This window comes from Propithecus coquereli, unplaced genomic scaffold (genome assembly GCF_000956105.1).
Source record: "Propithecus coquereli isolate 6110/MARCELLA unplaced genomic scaffold, Pcoq_1.0 Scaffold274, whole genome shotgun sequence".
In the NCBI taxonomy this organism is placed as follows: domain Eukaryota; kingdom Metazoa; phylum Chordata; class Mammalia; order Primates; family Indriidae; genus Propithecus; species Propithecus coquereli.
In genome coordinates, this window is record NW_012148330.1 from 612,012 (window position 1) to 626,350 (window position 14,339).

Consider the following 14,339-nt stretch of genomic DNA (forward strand, 5'->3'; position numbering starts at 1 on the left):
AAATAAAAACTCAGGATTACAAAACAACTTATCAGGACTATTTAAAAAATGACTGTGAAAAAGTTAAATGAAACGTACATTTCATCTTTTGCAATGGATTGTAATGCTTCTTCATGTCTTCAGACACCAACCACATATTTTCAGCAGATTGAAATTTTAAATGCCTATACACCATAATTAAATGATAGAAAACAATGTCATTAAAATGTAAAGAAAGTTGAGTAGGTTATATGCCACTTAATAGTTCTGATATTTTTATTAAAGTCATCATAAAATTGACATGTTCCTTCTTAATGACAGGCATGACCTTATGTAGTAGAAGCACTTTTTTGAATATTCAACAACTGCTTAAATCATTGGAATAAATCAGCAAGTTGGCTTACTTTAGGAATAAATTATAGGATGAATCTGTACTTGGAGCCATTAAACACAAATTAAAATTTCTTAAAGAAACAATCTGAGAAGAGACAATTTCAATTTTATCAAAGAAAATTGAGATAGACACACAAGGAAGTCAAGCTGAATGGGGAGAAGCAATCATGAAGAATGGAGAGGAAAATTGGCGACTAAACAACTTGAATTTTATCATGAGAACTCAAAAGTGATTTGAGATGAGGAGGAATTTATAGGGAAAAGGCAGTTCCCCATGACCTAAACCCCCTTTGCTTTCTCCCCCACGGTGTGTCTTATTTTTCAGGAAAATGTAACTTCTCGGTTCTCCAATATGGTTTTTCCACATCTATGATTTAATTCATACTCTTCTACTATCTGGGGGTTCTTCCCTCCTACCCTTTCTGTACTTGCTATGAAATTTAAATTTAACTATCATAACCACCATGGATTTATCTGTGATCTTTCTAGCCAAAATTAATTTTCTTCTTCCATATGCTTCCCTACCACTTTCTTCTTATATTATTTATTGCATGCTACCTGCATTATAAATCTTTATGTACTCAGTTTAATTCCTGGGTTGCAGATTTCTTGAAGGCAAGGAAAGTCTTATTTACACAGCACACTGTCATTTTAGAAAGTAAATAGGTGATACAACTCAATGAAAACATGTCACAGACACGGTAAATCAAGACCTTAATTAAAGAGCTTGCTAGTGACTGGGTTAAAGTTATAAGCTTTCAAGTTTATTGTATTTGGAACAATCAAGGATATGTATGCCTTAGGAAAGAAAGAGCAATCTCAAAATTTAAACTCAAAAATTCAAAAGGTCCCCTATATTTGAGGCCTTCTAATGGCAAAGCATGCAGTTGTCAGAGATATATGGTAGTAACATTCATCAGGTGTCAAGCAGGTGGGAGAGGGGGAGAGGAGGTGGGTATATTCACACCTAATGGGTGCGGTACTCACCATCTGGGGGATGGACATAATTGTAGCTCTGACTTGGGTGGGGAAAAAGCAATATATGTAATCTAAACATTTGTCTCCCCGTAATATTCTGAAATTAAGAAAAAAAAAGAAATGAAAAAAAAATGATGCCTAAATAAAGATAAGAAATCCTTGAGAAAATAAGTGCGCATCATAGCCTGCATAGCACATGTCATAGCAGACAAAAGTCCAGACTCTTCTTTCTCATCATTGTTTCTGTCATACAGTATCTCTGGCACAGAGTAGTTGCTCAGTAAATATTGTGGAGTAATATAAAGAAATTTAAAAGCTGTTTCAGACTCAGCCAGAGAAGACATTGCTTATGTCTCCTCAAGGTTTTCTCCAAACTCTTAGTGAAGTGATGCATATTACAGTATATGTTGCACATTTTTCATTGTATTAACAAAATGGAGGTTTGGTTATTTTCAAGAAAATTTTTGAGTTTTCTAAAGCCAATATATAAAGTCTAACATTGAAAAATGTTTCTGGATAGTATGTAAGATGCTTGGAACTAAGGAATAGTATTAATTATTAGACTTAAGATTCCAATTTTGAAAGTGGGCAAAAGTGAGTAAAATGAACCTTTTTAGTTATGGTCAATTATGGCTTATTTCTAATGGATGTAGATCATTGTTACACATGGTAAGAGCCTATATAAATCTTCAGCCATTCAAATCCAGATAAACAGTTTTGGATTCATAATTTTTAAGTATCCTTTATTTATTAGAGACTTGTTAGAACTGTTCTAATTCTGTCACATAATTTCCCAACTGATTTTAAAAGTGATATTTCAATTCCCTTTGATTTATCCCTCTGAAACTACTGCTTCAATGCTTGCTGATTTCATACCTGCATGATAAAGTTCCTGCTTTTTTTAAATCAAATTTTGGCAAACGATGACCTCCACATCTCTCTGGGTACTGGCTTTGTCAAGCCTCCAGCCTCATTTCAACCAACGACCTCTGCGTATGATTTTCCAGCAACTCCGAGTTCCCAAACAACCAGGTGTTCTCTCTCATTCTGGTGTGTTTGCACTTAATCCAGTCTTAGCAAACAGCATCACAGTCCAGTAGTAGTTTATACCCATCATGAGGTTTTCCAAACTTCAGTCATTCAATTATTTCCTTAACGGTTTGTGCTCCGTCTGCATCTCTTGCTCTGTTATCATTGTGACTGTATGTGCAGCACTTACAATAATGCTTGCCATGTAGTGAGCACTCAGAAAACATCTATTGAATAAGCAAGTGAACAGAGGAAGGTGTGACTAGATGGAATCTCTCAAAATTATGCATATAAACAAAGGAATATTATTGAATCCTGTTTCTATCCTGCTGCCTTCAGTGGGATCTGTCCTAGAGGTCTGCTATCTCTTAGTTATGAAGGAAGATTTACAAGTAATGAACAAAGGAAAAGCTTACTAAACCAAATTAATGTGCTCTCTCTCTCTTTCTCTCCCTCTCTCTCAGATCCTTGCTACTCTAGGTATTGTTCCAAAACCAGCAGATCAAGCACCACGCAGGGAGTTTTTCAGAAGTGCAGAATATCAGGCTCCAGCTCAGGTCTATTAATGCAGAATCTGCGGTTTAACAAGATGTCTAAGTGATTCATAGGCACATTTAACTCTGGGGGTTTCTGTTCTACATTTAGTCAGAAAAAGTTAAAGAGAATTGAAAAAAAATATATATTCCTCACTGTGTAACCCAAGGTTACTTAATTCTAAATGATTGCTGACTAATAGAACTGTTTTGCAATGACAAAAATATTCTATATCTGCACTGACCAATATTCTAGCCACAAGCCATGAGTGTCTATTTGTTGCTGTAAAGGAGGCTGGTATGAATAAGCTGATCTCTTCTGAATTTTCTTGTGACCAGAAATAAATAAATAAATAAACAAATAAATAAATAACTGGATTTTAAATTTTGTTTTATTTTAGTCAGTTTAAATTCACTTTCAGTTCTTCAGTGTAGCTAGTGGCTACTGTGTTGGAGGATATGGGCCTATTAAATCAGTGTAACAACAGCTAAACTTTGGGGATAAAGCTAACCTTGTATACTGATCTAAAGATGTTGCAAAAACAGAGAATTACATGATAAGAATAAGAGTTATACCCATGAAAACCTCAGGAGAAAAAACCCGTGCATTCAAATTATTATATCATAAATTTTACAAATGAATGAATTAAGACACTAATGATAATATTTCAAAATAATAAATGGTAGGCTTCCAGTTAGAGTTAAGAAAATGAAAACAACCATTAGGTTCTGTTCTCCCCTTCAGATCCCATTATAATAATGATAAGAAATAAATAAACTTAAATAAAGAAATAAATATGAAAATGACACTTTAAAGAGGCATGAACAAAAGCATTTTAAGAGCTAGAAAGTAGAAAAATATGTGATAACTGACAGAGTGCACCCCTGAATATTGAATTCTATGCAGTGATAGTGGGGACAGCCAAAAGTTCATGCAATTTGTGCTACACATACCCTAAAAGAACCACGACTGCAATACCTAGCTCTCTTTGGAAATAGTGAAAAAGGAGAGGTTGCAAGCAGGAAGTTTGAAAAATGTTCAAAAGAAGCATACAGACACCAACACTTCTTTCCCCATTCTACTAAGCTAAGGGACTGTCTCCAGCTCCCCTTCTGCTCCTACTCATGATTGCCCATGGCCACGCCTTGGGAGAAGGCCAAAGATTTATTCTTTGGAAAGTGGAAAAGAGAATCTTGGACACTAGCCATAGCTGAGGACAGGTGCATATTTTGACAACAGAGGAATTAAGAGAAAATTTACTTCCTAAAAGTTGGACTTACTCCAATTCCCCCTACTCAGATCCTAGAACTCCAACAACTAGGTTAACATCCTACAGTCACAGAGTAAAAGAGTCTTTTCTAGGTAGCTGGAGCAGCCAAAATAAAAATAAAAACACAAATGAACAATAGATGTCAAAATACATAGCTGATGAAATCCTTAGGATAGTGAAGTAGACAAATAGATGTGAAGTAGGAGACAAAAGGTAAGAAAACGTGAAGAAAAGTATCTGAATAATAGGAGTTCCAAAAAGGAAACAGAAAATGGGACCTAGGAAAGTCACCAACAATATAATTTCCAACTCATTTCCTAGAAGCAAAGACATGGATTTCCAAATTAAAGTATCTCACTAAGAATCATACACGACAGATAAAAATAGACCCATGCCAAGACTCGAGACTGGGAATTTTCAAAACATCAGGAATCCACCTCTGTCTTCTCTTCAAGGAAGCCTTCCTTTAGTCAAACCTTAGTCCCCTTCTCTCTTGGACAATTATAACTACTTCCACCTTTGCTGATTTTCTGCCCTAAATTCTACTAATAGATTTCATTTTACATTTTGCTTAGTGTAAAAGTGTTTCTCTAACGGTTTTTGGCTTCTTTTCTCTTGCATAACACAGGAACTCAAAAATTTTACCCACATGCACTCTGTTGCAGGAAGCCATTAGGAGGATATGCTCCACCAGACAGAAGAAGCAAACAGAGACAGAAGAAGATCGGGTTCTAGGAAAAAGAGGAATGAATACAAGAAAGAAGTGGAAAGAATGAAAACTGGATGATTATGAAATCACAGCCACTGGCTGTTGGAATTCTAGAGTAATCAAACCAGATTGAAGCAGGTCAGAAAAGACCAAGGAAGACTTCAAGCCTACAAAATTGAGAATAATTGAGAAAACGGTTACCACATTGAGACGTGATTTACCCCACTGAGGGTGAAATTGGGGATGCATTAACAATAAGTATGTAGCAAACTCCCCCCAAATAACCATAAAGTTCATAAGTTTATTAAATTGAGGGAAACTGAGGAAATGTTCAGAAAAGGAAGTGTAATCTCATGGCTCAGCTCTAAAACTATTTGCATACCCACAATCATGTATACTTCAGATGCCAGTCACTACTTGTCCTTTAGAAACAGAAGGTACAAAGAAAAAAATAATCAAAAATAGCTTTAAGTGAGTACCAATGAGCACAGGAAAAGGGTGGGCCGAAGAAGGAAGACAGCAGACATCTTTCAGGAAGGGGATGGCTTTCTCTTACAGACTTATGGAACTGCTGGACTCAAAGTCAAAGTATATGCCTTTAAAACTCAAACTACAAGCATGGAAATGACAAAACAAGATAAAAACTAACTAAAATTTTAAAAATACAGAGAGATGGGAGAGTAATTTCATATCAATTACAAGGATAGCCTAATTTTATTAGGGACTTTTGATTTCATACATGCAGTCTCCAAGGCACTGGAAATACAGCAGCAAATACAACAGACAAAAAATCACCAACTTTGCAGAGTTCATCTTCTCTTCATGGATAGACTGAAAAATGTCAATTAAATCTGCCCTATAATTTTCTAACTTTAGGTTTTGGAACTTTTTCAACAGACTACAATTACCAGGCTCTGGCCATGTCTCTGATCCCTTATCATACACTCCCCCTCGGATTTCCTCCAACTCCAGTCAAATATCTCTCCTTATAGTCTTTGCATTTTCTGTTTTCCTGGGCTAGAAAGTTCTTGCACAGATATCTAAATTGGCTCATTCATTCCAGTTCGGGGTCAAATGCCGTCTCCTCAGAGAGACCTCTTAGATCACCTTGTCAAAGTTACCTACCATGGCTCTTTCTCTCTCCCCTTTTGCTGTTTATTTTTCCTGAGGGCACTTATACCCACCTGATGCGACATGAGTTTATTTGTGCTTATGTTTATTATCAGTGTTTCCCTGATAGAAGCTAAGACATATGAGAGAAGGAACTTTCTTCTGTTTGTTTCTAAATTAATGTTGTCTGTGAAGTAGTGCCTGGCAAGTAGCAAATGCCCAATATTTACATTTGGAAGAAGAGAAGGAAGAACATAAAGAAGAAAGTATGACAACAGCTGGAAATAAAAGATTAAAATAAACTCATAATATGTTACTATGTGTACATATTTACATCTATAAAGTTATTTTACCTTCTACTCATTAATTAATGTTTACATTATTGTTAAAGACTGCTGTTTTAGATAGCTTTAAAGAGAATAATTAGTATGCAAAAACAGATTAATTCTCAAAGTAGAATATTTTCTGGATGTGAACATAATTACATAAAGAAGACAGGTCAGGGTTTTTCATGACTTCGGCCATTCTTTTAGGGTTCTTGACATATTTATTCATTGACAGACTTGTTTTTACATATTTGGTAAAAATTAAGTTTGCAATTCTCTATGTCCCACATAGTGAGGTTTTGACACATACTTTAAAATATAGCAACACCTTTTTAGCTACAGTATAGCAAATACGTCCTGAAAGGAAAGACTAAGACAATTCTGAGATTCTTCTTGCCACGTTACTTTTAAGGGAAGGAAAAGGCGTTAAGAGGTGCTGAATAATAATCACAGATGAATCACTTTCTGACACCATTGTCTTACATGATTTACTAAGTATAACCCTTCAGGTGTTTTTTTTTTTTTTTCTTTAACTCCCAAAAGGAGATATTAATTTTTATTGTGGTTATCTTTTAAAACTCAGAATTTGGGCAACTTTATCAGAACCTTGGGGCCTGATACTATTTGTGAATCTACAGGTAAGTCCAATGTTTTCCTTCCACATTGAGCTACGGTCAGCTCTCCTTGGACTCCCCACCCTGTCCAGCTGCCTTCTGCCATTACTTGCAAATATGGAGTAAGAAATGATAGTTATGTTCTGATAGAGCCCCACTCTTGTGACAATCAGCAGTAACTGTGATAAACTGAATATTACAAAAGATAGCTTTGGTCTTAACAGAAATACAAGCTACTCTAATAGTATCGTTAATTGATTAATTGGGGAGGTTGACCATATAAACTCCAACAGCATCCCAATGCGCATTAGAACACCTACAGTGCTGCAGATCTGCCCTGTAGCTGCCAGTTAGATAATGATAACAGGAAAGAGGAGTTAAAAAAAAAATAGACCTATATTGGGAAGAGTTAAACTGAAAGCCTTTCTTCCAAAGATCTCTTGTGTTTGTGTTGGGGGGCGGGGGGCAGCACAAAGCCAGTGACCCAGTTAAGAAAGGAAAGGAGAACAGGGGATAATTTTCTCACTAATCTTAAAAGCATTAGGTGGCATTTAAGTGGGGACTATCTGTGAAACTGCAAAGCAAGCACATAAAATATAATTTGCTCCTACACTGGGGAAGGGAGGGGACTGCAGGTGGGCACTGGGATAATCTGTATCATGCAATGTAAGCCTGATGGAAATAGTCGCAGACGAGCGTATGATTGCCGCAACCAATTTGAAGTTGAAAGTAAGATGTGATTACTCTGTATCTGGGAGTTCCTGCCCCAGCTCTATCCCAGGTGCTAATCAAAGAAAACCCACTTGCATACTTCCTTACCAAAATCCTACAACCACCCAAGGCCTCTAGGGCAGGATATTGGTACAAATAGGATTCAGTATAAAACTTCTGCTGCTCTGCCTAACTTGGAATTTCATTTTCACATTTCAGTAGCAGATTTCAGTGTCTCCTCCTTCCAGAAAATGAAAGATTTATCTGCCCAGACATATTCTACCCTGATACCTTGAGTACCCAGAATGCTATTACCTCCTCACTAAACCTCAGTCTTCTCTGTTATAAAATGGTTATAATAATAGGGGTGTTCTGATTCGAGTGAGTTTATACATGTCTTAAGCTCAGAAGAATGCCCAGTGCACTGGAACTGATCCAGTTAAGTGAAAACTTACAACTGTTCCTTATCCCCTACCCTGACTTGTTGAGAAAGTGAACTATTTTATTGTGCTGCTCTGATGGTGGCCCTTGGAGTATTTGGGTTGAGGGAAAAAGTGATACAAAGCTGCAAAACTGAAAGAGTTTTCAGATATTTTACTTAACAAAGAGACATTTGTATAACAGAGTGGAGTCATATCACGATGCAATAGAGAAAGAGAAGGCAGATTAGTGCAAGTGCCAGAGCAATTTGGAATTTGGAGAGAGACAGAATTCAAAAGAAATTCTTAGGAAGTTCTGTGGTAGAAATTGTAACTGCTATTGTCATGATGGTGCTGTGTAACAAATATCCCAGAACTCATTTGCAAACCACTATAAGCAATTTTTCTCCTGCCCGTGGCCCTGTGGACTTAAGCTGGATTGTTCTGAGAGGTTATGTTTCAATCTGTGAGTCCAGCTGTGCTTGGCTGCCTCCTGTGGGTTGGGCTAACTTCTCATCTATTTGTCTTTGTTGGAGGCTGAAATTGATAATAAATATCTTCATTATCTGGCAGAAATTCTCTTAAAGGCATTTACAGCAGCATAAAAATAAAAACCTAACTGAACATACAAATTTCAAGCCTCCATTTATGTCATGTCTCTTAATATCTCTTGGCCAAAGGAAGTCAGTCACATCATTAAGCCCAGAAACAAGAAAAGAGAAGCACCTTCTGGGTATAGTAGGAGGACTGGCAAAATTACATAACAAAGGGCATGAATCCAGGTCGGGGTGCTAATCTTCAATACAGTGATATTCTCTTTTCTTCCTCTATGATTGATAAATCCCCCAGAAAAGGCTATTATTGTTCTTTATTGCGTTTTCAATCAGATTTTGGTGTTGGCTGGTTGTTTGCCCACTTAATGTAACTGCTTATGAGATTTCCCCTAAGTTAGGAGCAGGATATACATGAGGGTGTCAGAAAAAGGTTATTTATTTGGGTTTTCCCAGGATTTCTGTGATTTACTAGTTTTCTAGAGCTCGGTATTTCAGTGTCATCTTTCCTTACTTGCTTGCACCTGTTATTTTCCTGTTCTCCTTTCATAATAAGCAGACCAAATAAGGACAGTAAAGAAAAGCTCCGCTTGCACTGTTTAATAATTTAGACTGCACCTGTCCGAACATCACCACAGCCCAAGTTTCCAAAGAAGCCTTTATGCCATTACTCCAAGGTCTTCTATTCCTGTGTCTGTCCACTGGATCTGAGATTTGCAGTGTCTCAGTGGTGATTATTCACAATGCTGAAGTCCCTATTCATACCTCTGTGAATGTATCGCACTTTTGTTGGTTTTTAACTCATTTGTTTAATGCCTTGTGGGATATGCACCATGTTAGGGGCTATTTCAAACCTCTAGCAGCAGCCAATGCTGAGAAGCATACAGGTAAATCTGAACTATCTTCAAAAAAAGAGAAAAGGAGAATTTTGCAAACTTTGTATTTAGCTCACAATTTTGCATTGTTCAGCAGTGAGAAATATAGAGTTCTGAGATATTATTTAATAAATTAAAATTGCAAAGTGAATATTCAGGTACAGTAAAGTACTGGTTCTTACAACTATGAATTTCTCAAACATTTCCTTATCTTCATAACAACAATGATAACAAAAATACTAATAAAAAACAGTAATATGGTTGTCACTATTTTATTTTCATGAATAAGGACATCTAACAAAGCAAACACTACAGAAATTTGCCACAATTGTAGGTTTATCTCCTTAGAGAGACATGTGTGAAACCAAAAACTGGCAAGAGAAAATCTCAGAACAAAGGACAATTTAACTATATGAAAAAAAAGTATAGCTTTTTCCTAATATTTTCACATTTTGTCACTCATTGATGATTACATCATCATAGACTGGGACCTAGGGATCAATATCTTAAATATATTTATCTTTAACTCCTCCATATCAAGGAGGAGTGCTTGGTTGGTATAGAATTCCAAATGCTATGGAGGTCAAAGGGAAATTTCCTTGGTCACAGAGGGAAAATAGCTTTTATTCGACACAGAACTAGATTGTTCTAGTTGAGAAACACCTATGCTTCTCTGCTATTTTACTATCTAAAGGAGGATGCTTAGCAGTTATCCCCCATTTAACACCCAGGCTACCACTTATGTAAATGAATTGCCACGTGTAAAATGTGTATGTATTTGCAGATAGAGCATCCTACATGTATTATTCAGAACACTTCCGGATACAAGTGACAGAAAATCAATTCAAATTATCTAAAAGGCGAAATGGACTTAATTATTGATTCACATAACTAAAAATTTGAGAACAATCTGGCTTCAAGCACATCAAACCCAGAGGTTCCAGGAATGTCATCAGGACTCAGGCTTTCTATCTCAGGGCTCTGTTTTCATCTGTGGTGCCTCATTTCTCAGTGACGACCCACCTGCTGGCAGCTCCAGGTGTGCATGTTTTCTCTCAGCCACTTTAGAAGTAAGAAAATGTCCTTTCTTGTGAAGATAGCTCCCACATAAACCCAAGATTTGAAACTCATTGGTTAGGATTAGTTTAGCGTGGATCACATGACACGTCTGAATTTACAGTGAATTGGCCAAATCTGTTTTACCTTAGGAGCTGATGCAAAGTAGAAAAAAATTGAAGGATAGATAGTTCCCAAGAGGAAGGCAGGATTGATTTTTTTTTTTTAATCAAAAGGAGGAGGAAAGGATGCTGGGATGATGGACAGACCAAAACACAGACCCCACCACTCCGAGAAACCTCATTACATAAACCCCTCAGTAAGGTTTATCCACGACAGAAGCCATCCTCTCTTCTGTGTTAGGAAGACGCGATTGATAATCCTCACATGTTTGCCCTTCCAGATTCCTCAGTAACTCACATCCCAAAGGGTAAGGGAACTAGAGGACTCAACAATCCAAATCCAATTAGCAACTTCTGTCTCTGGAACCAAAATGCTCTCTAGGGATATTTTTTGAAGGCTTTAGCATTGTTAAGTGAAACTGCCTAATGATAAGCCTTGTAGTGTTTCAAAGAAATTATTTTGCAAAGTTAATTTACAAGAAATAAAAATAACATATGTGCTGTCTTCCCCCTATGAAAGTATTAAATTTACTTTCTTAAAAAGGCCCCAGACAGAGATAGTGACTGTTTCTTTTCATTCATGGCCATTACATTATTTATCTTAGTTTATATAGTTCTTAGAGAAACGCTGAGCTTTTCATTAAATTCAGAACATAAATTGCAGCATGAAGAAGTAACAAATTCCAATACATCCTATAAAAATAAAATCATTCTCAGCCTATAAATTAGAGGTCATACTCAATGCCTATTTTAAAGTACTTATTGGAATTCTTATCATTATCAATCACTAGTTGACTTTTGCTTAAGGTTTAGTTATAATAGATTGCTAAAAGGTGAGAAACTACTATATGAAATGATTCTACAGTACTATAACCAACAGCTTTTATGTATGATGTTGAAGAAGCTCTTATACATAAAGTATATGTGAGAATACACAGAATTATTAAACATAAAGTCATCCAGAGCTTATACTCATGGAGAGTCCCCTTATGAAAATTAATAAAGTGATTGACAAATATAAACTAGGGATGCACAACATTTTAACCTTGACATAATTTATTATGACTACATCAAAAGCATTAAGTTATGCTTGTATTTCTTGAGGGGAAACATGTATGTGCTTGTTCTTTTGATTATAATCACTCCACAGCTTAAAAAATGAAAGTCAAATTATTTTATATAAAATGCTATATAATTTACCAAATATTAGTCATCACATGTAGAACATTCATGTTTTATTTTCAAGCTTACTTCTACCTCAATATTCCTTTTTTTTTTTTTTTTGGTTTTCACATGGAAAAGTTTGTAACTTCTGTGATTGTATTAAGTTGCTTGGAATATGATGTTACCTGAGTTGAAGTATTTTAACTATCTCAATTGCAAAATCATGACAAACCATTGCCTAAGAAAACTCAGGGGCTTATAAAAAGGAATTAGTTTGGTAAATTTTTGTACAGTTCTCATCATAAAAGTCAGAGAAGAGCAAGGAAGAGATGCTATTTCCAAAAACATAGATAAAAATTCGCTAGATATTCCAAAAGAAAATTAAGAATCAAATTGTGTGATTTTGAGATGGTCAGTTTTGACACTTTTCGATCCTAGTAAATAGTAGGCAAGATGAATGTGACATTTAAGACCAGGGGTATGACGTGCTTTTTGAATGAAAACAAAATGAGACAAAGAAAGGAAATGGACTGGAAAATTGTTAAGCAACCTCCTTGTGTTTTTCCAAGGGACTTACAGAACTCTTTATCCTATCCATCAGCTCCACATTCAGACAGGTCACTTCAATAGGCCCTTATAGAGCAGCATTTTAAATGGAACTACTTCTTTTTCAATGTTTAGACTGAAGTCCTGAAGCTGAAAATAAAAGGTGTCAAACTCCTCACACATATAAAGATCTTCAACCACCTACAGGCGGCTCGCCCAGAGGGTGATCTAAAACCACTCTGCTACACGTGGCCCATCAACCACCCCCAGGTTATCTAAAAATAAAGTATTCTTGGAGATGTTGGAGGAAAGGGTGACTTTAAAGCAGCAGATGCCAAACTTGACTATACCCTAGAATTATTAACGGTGCCCAGGCCCTGCTTGAAACACGACATCCCAGTCTTGGGGGATGGAGCACAGGCATTGGTAGTTTTTTAGGCTCCCAAGTGGTCCCCGTGTGCAGCCAGGTCAGAGACCATTGGTGCCGCATGCTAGTTCTTCACTTTCTCTTCCCCTGACCCTCACGACAAATGAAGGGCTTTGGAATTCTAGGGAAAGATGCCTAGTGTATTGGAGAGCTTGGGGTTCAGAGGGATGAGTACTTGAACCACACCTGAAAAATTTTAAAGGAGGGAGGGCCAAAAAAGAGGGCCTAGTGTGAGAGGGAGAGGGGGAATAAGTACAGCAGGAGGCATCTCTATTTCCACTAACTTCAGGGTAAAAGCACTGACTGCATTCAGGTGTGGGTGTCCTTAACTGGAGCTATTCATCAGCTGTTTTGAAAGTGATTTCATTTCAAAAGTATGTCTACAGACCATCAAAAATCCACAGAGACAGACTGTGTGAGTGGAACCCATAAAAGCAAATGCTTAACAAAATAAAGCATTGCCAGGGAATTGAGTCAATACCTCCAGCAGGGCATCTCCCACCAGCCCACAAAAGTGCCGAAAGAGGAGAGGCATTTCTTGGACTTTGTGTTAGCTGCACCCAGAGAGAATCAAACAAAGTTAAAATTATGTGCTCTGCTCCTGTAAAACTTTTCCTTTTTCCCTCAATCTACCCACCACCCAAAGCCCAACTGGAGTCGGGTGGAGGCGGGGAGCAGAAAGAACTGTCAGTTATTAAGGGAAGAGTAAGTGTGTTAGATGGCGTGAGGAAGAGGGAAGAAACTAATTATATTCTTCCTACTTCCACAAAGCTGGCTTCCAATATGCCCTAATCTTCAAAGAAGAGGAAGATTTGAATCAAATGAAAATAAGGTTTTGACAATGGAAATCTCTGGAATACCACAAATGGGATTCACTTGGTCTGTTGAAATTTTAATCCAAAGGCAAAAAGAATGTTTCAGTGAAGACAATGAGTAGAAACAGATAAAATTTTTCTATAATTTTGACCTTCCTGAGTGCAACTCATTTAATAAACACGAAACTTACCCTAAGTTCCTAATCACCAGACACTGTAATACTAACTGCTAAGTTTATAGGAGACAAAAGGTAATTATATTTATATAGATGTATGCCTTGTCTAGCAAGCAGCACTGCAAATTCTTTGTATATAGAATACTTACATAGTTATAAATACTGGGCCAGGGAATTATTGGCATGTTGTTGTAGTTATTATTATCATTATTATTATTGTTGTTTGTTTTAAGGTCCATTACCACTCATGCCTGGCACTTGTAGATGTTGAAAAATATTTATTGCATAGATAGATGAATAAATAAGGATGCAAGTGTGAATCAGATTCATTGCTATTGTGGAGACAATCACCTTTTTATTATCAAGTAGTAAAGCATACTCTGTAGTTTAAATTTATAAATTTTTGTGAATCGAAATTACTAAGTTCTTGGTTTCTCCCTCCTTTTCTCTTTTTGCTTTTTCTCGCCTAATCTATTTTGCCCACTTCTTTTAACACATAAACATACACACACACACACACACACACACACACACA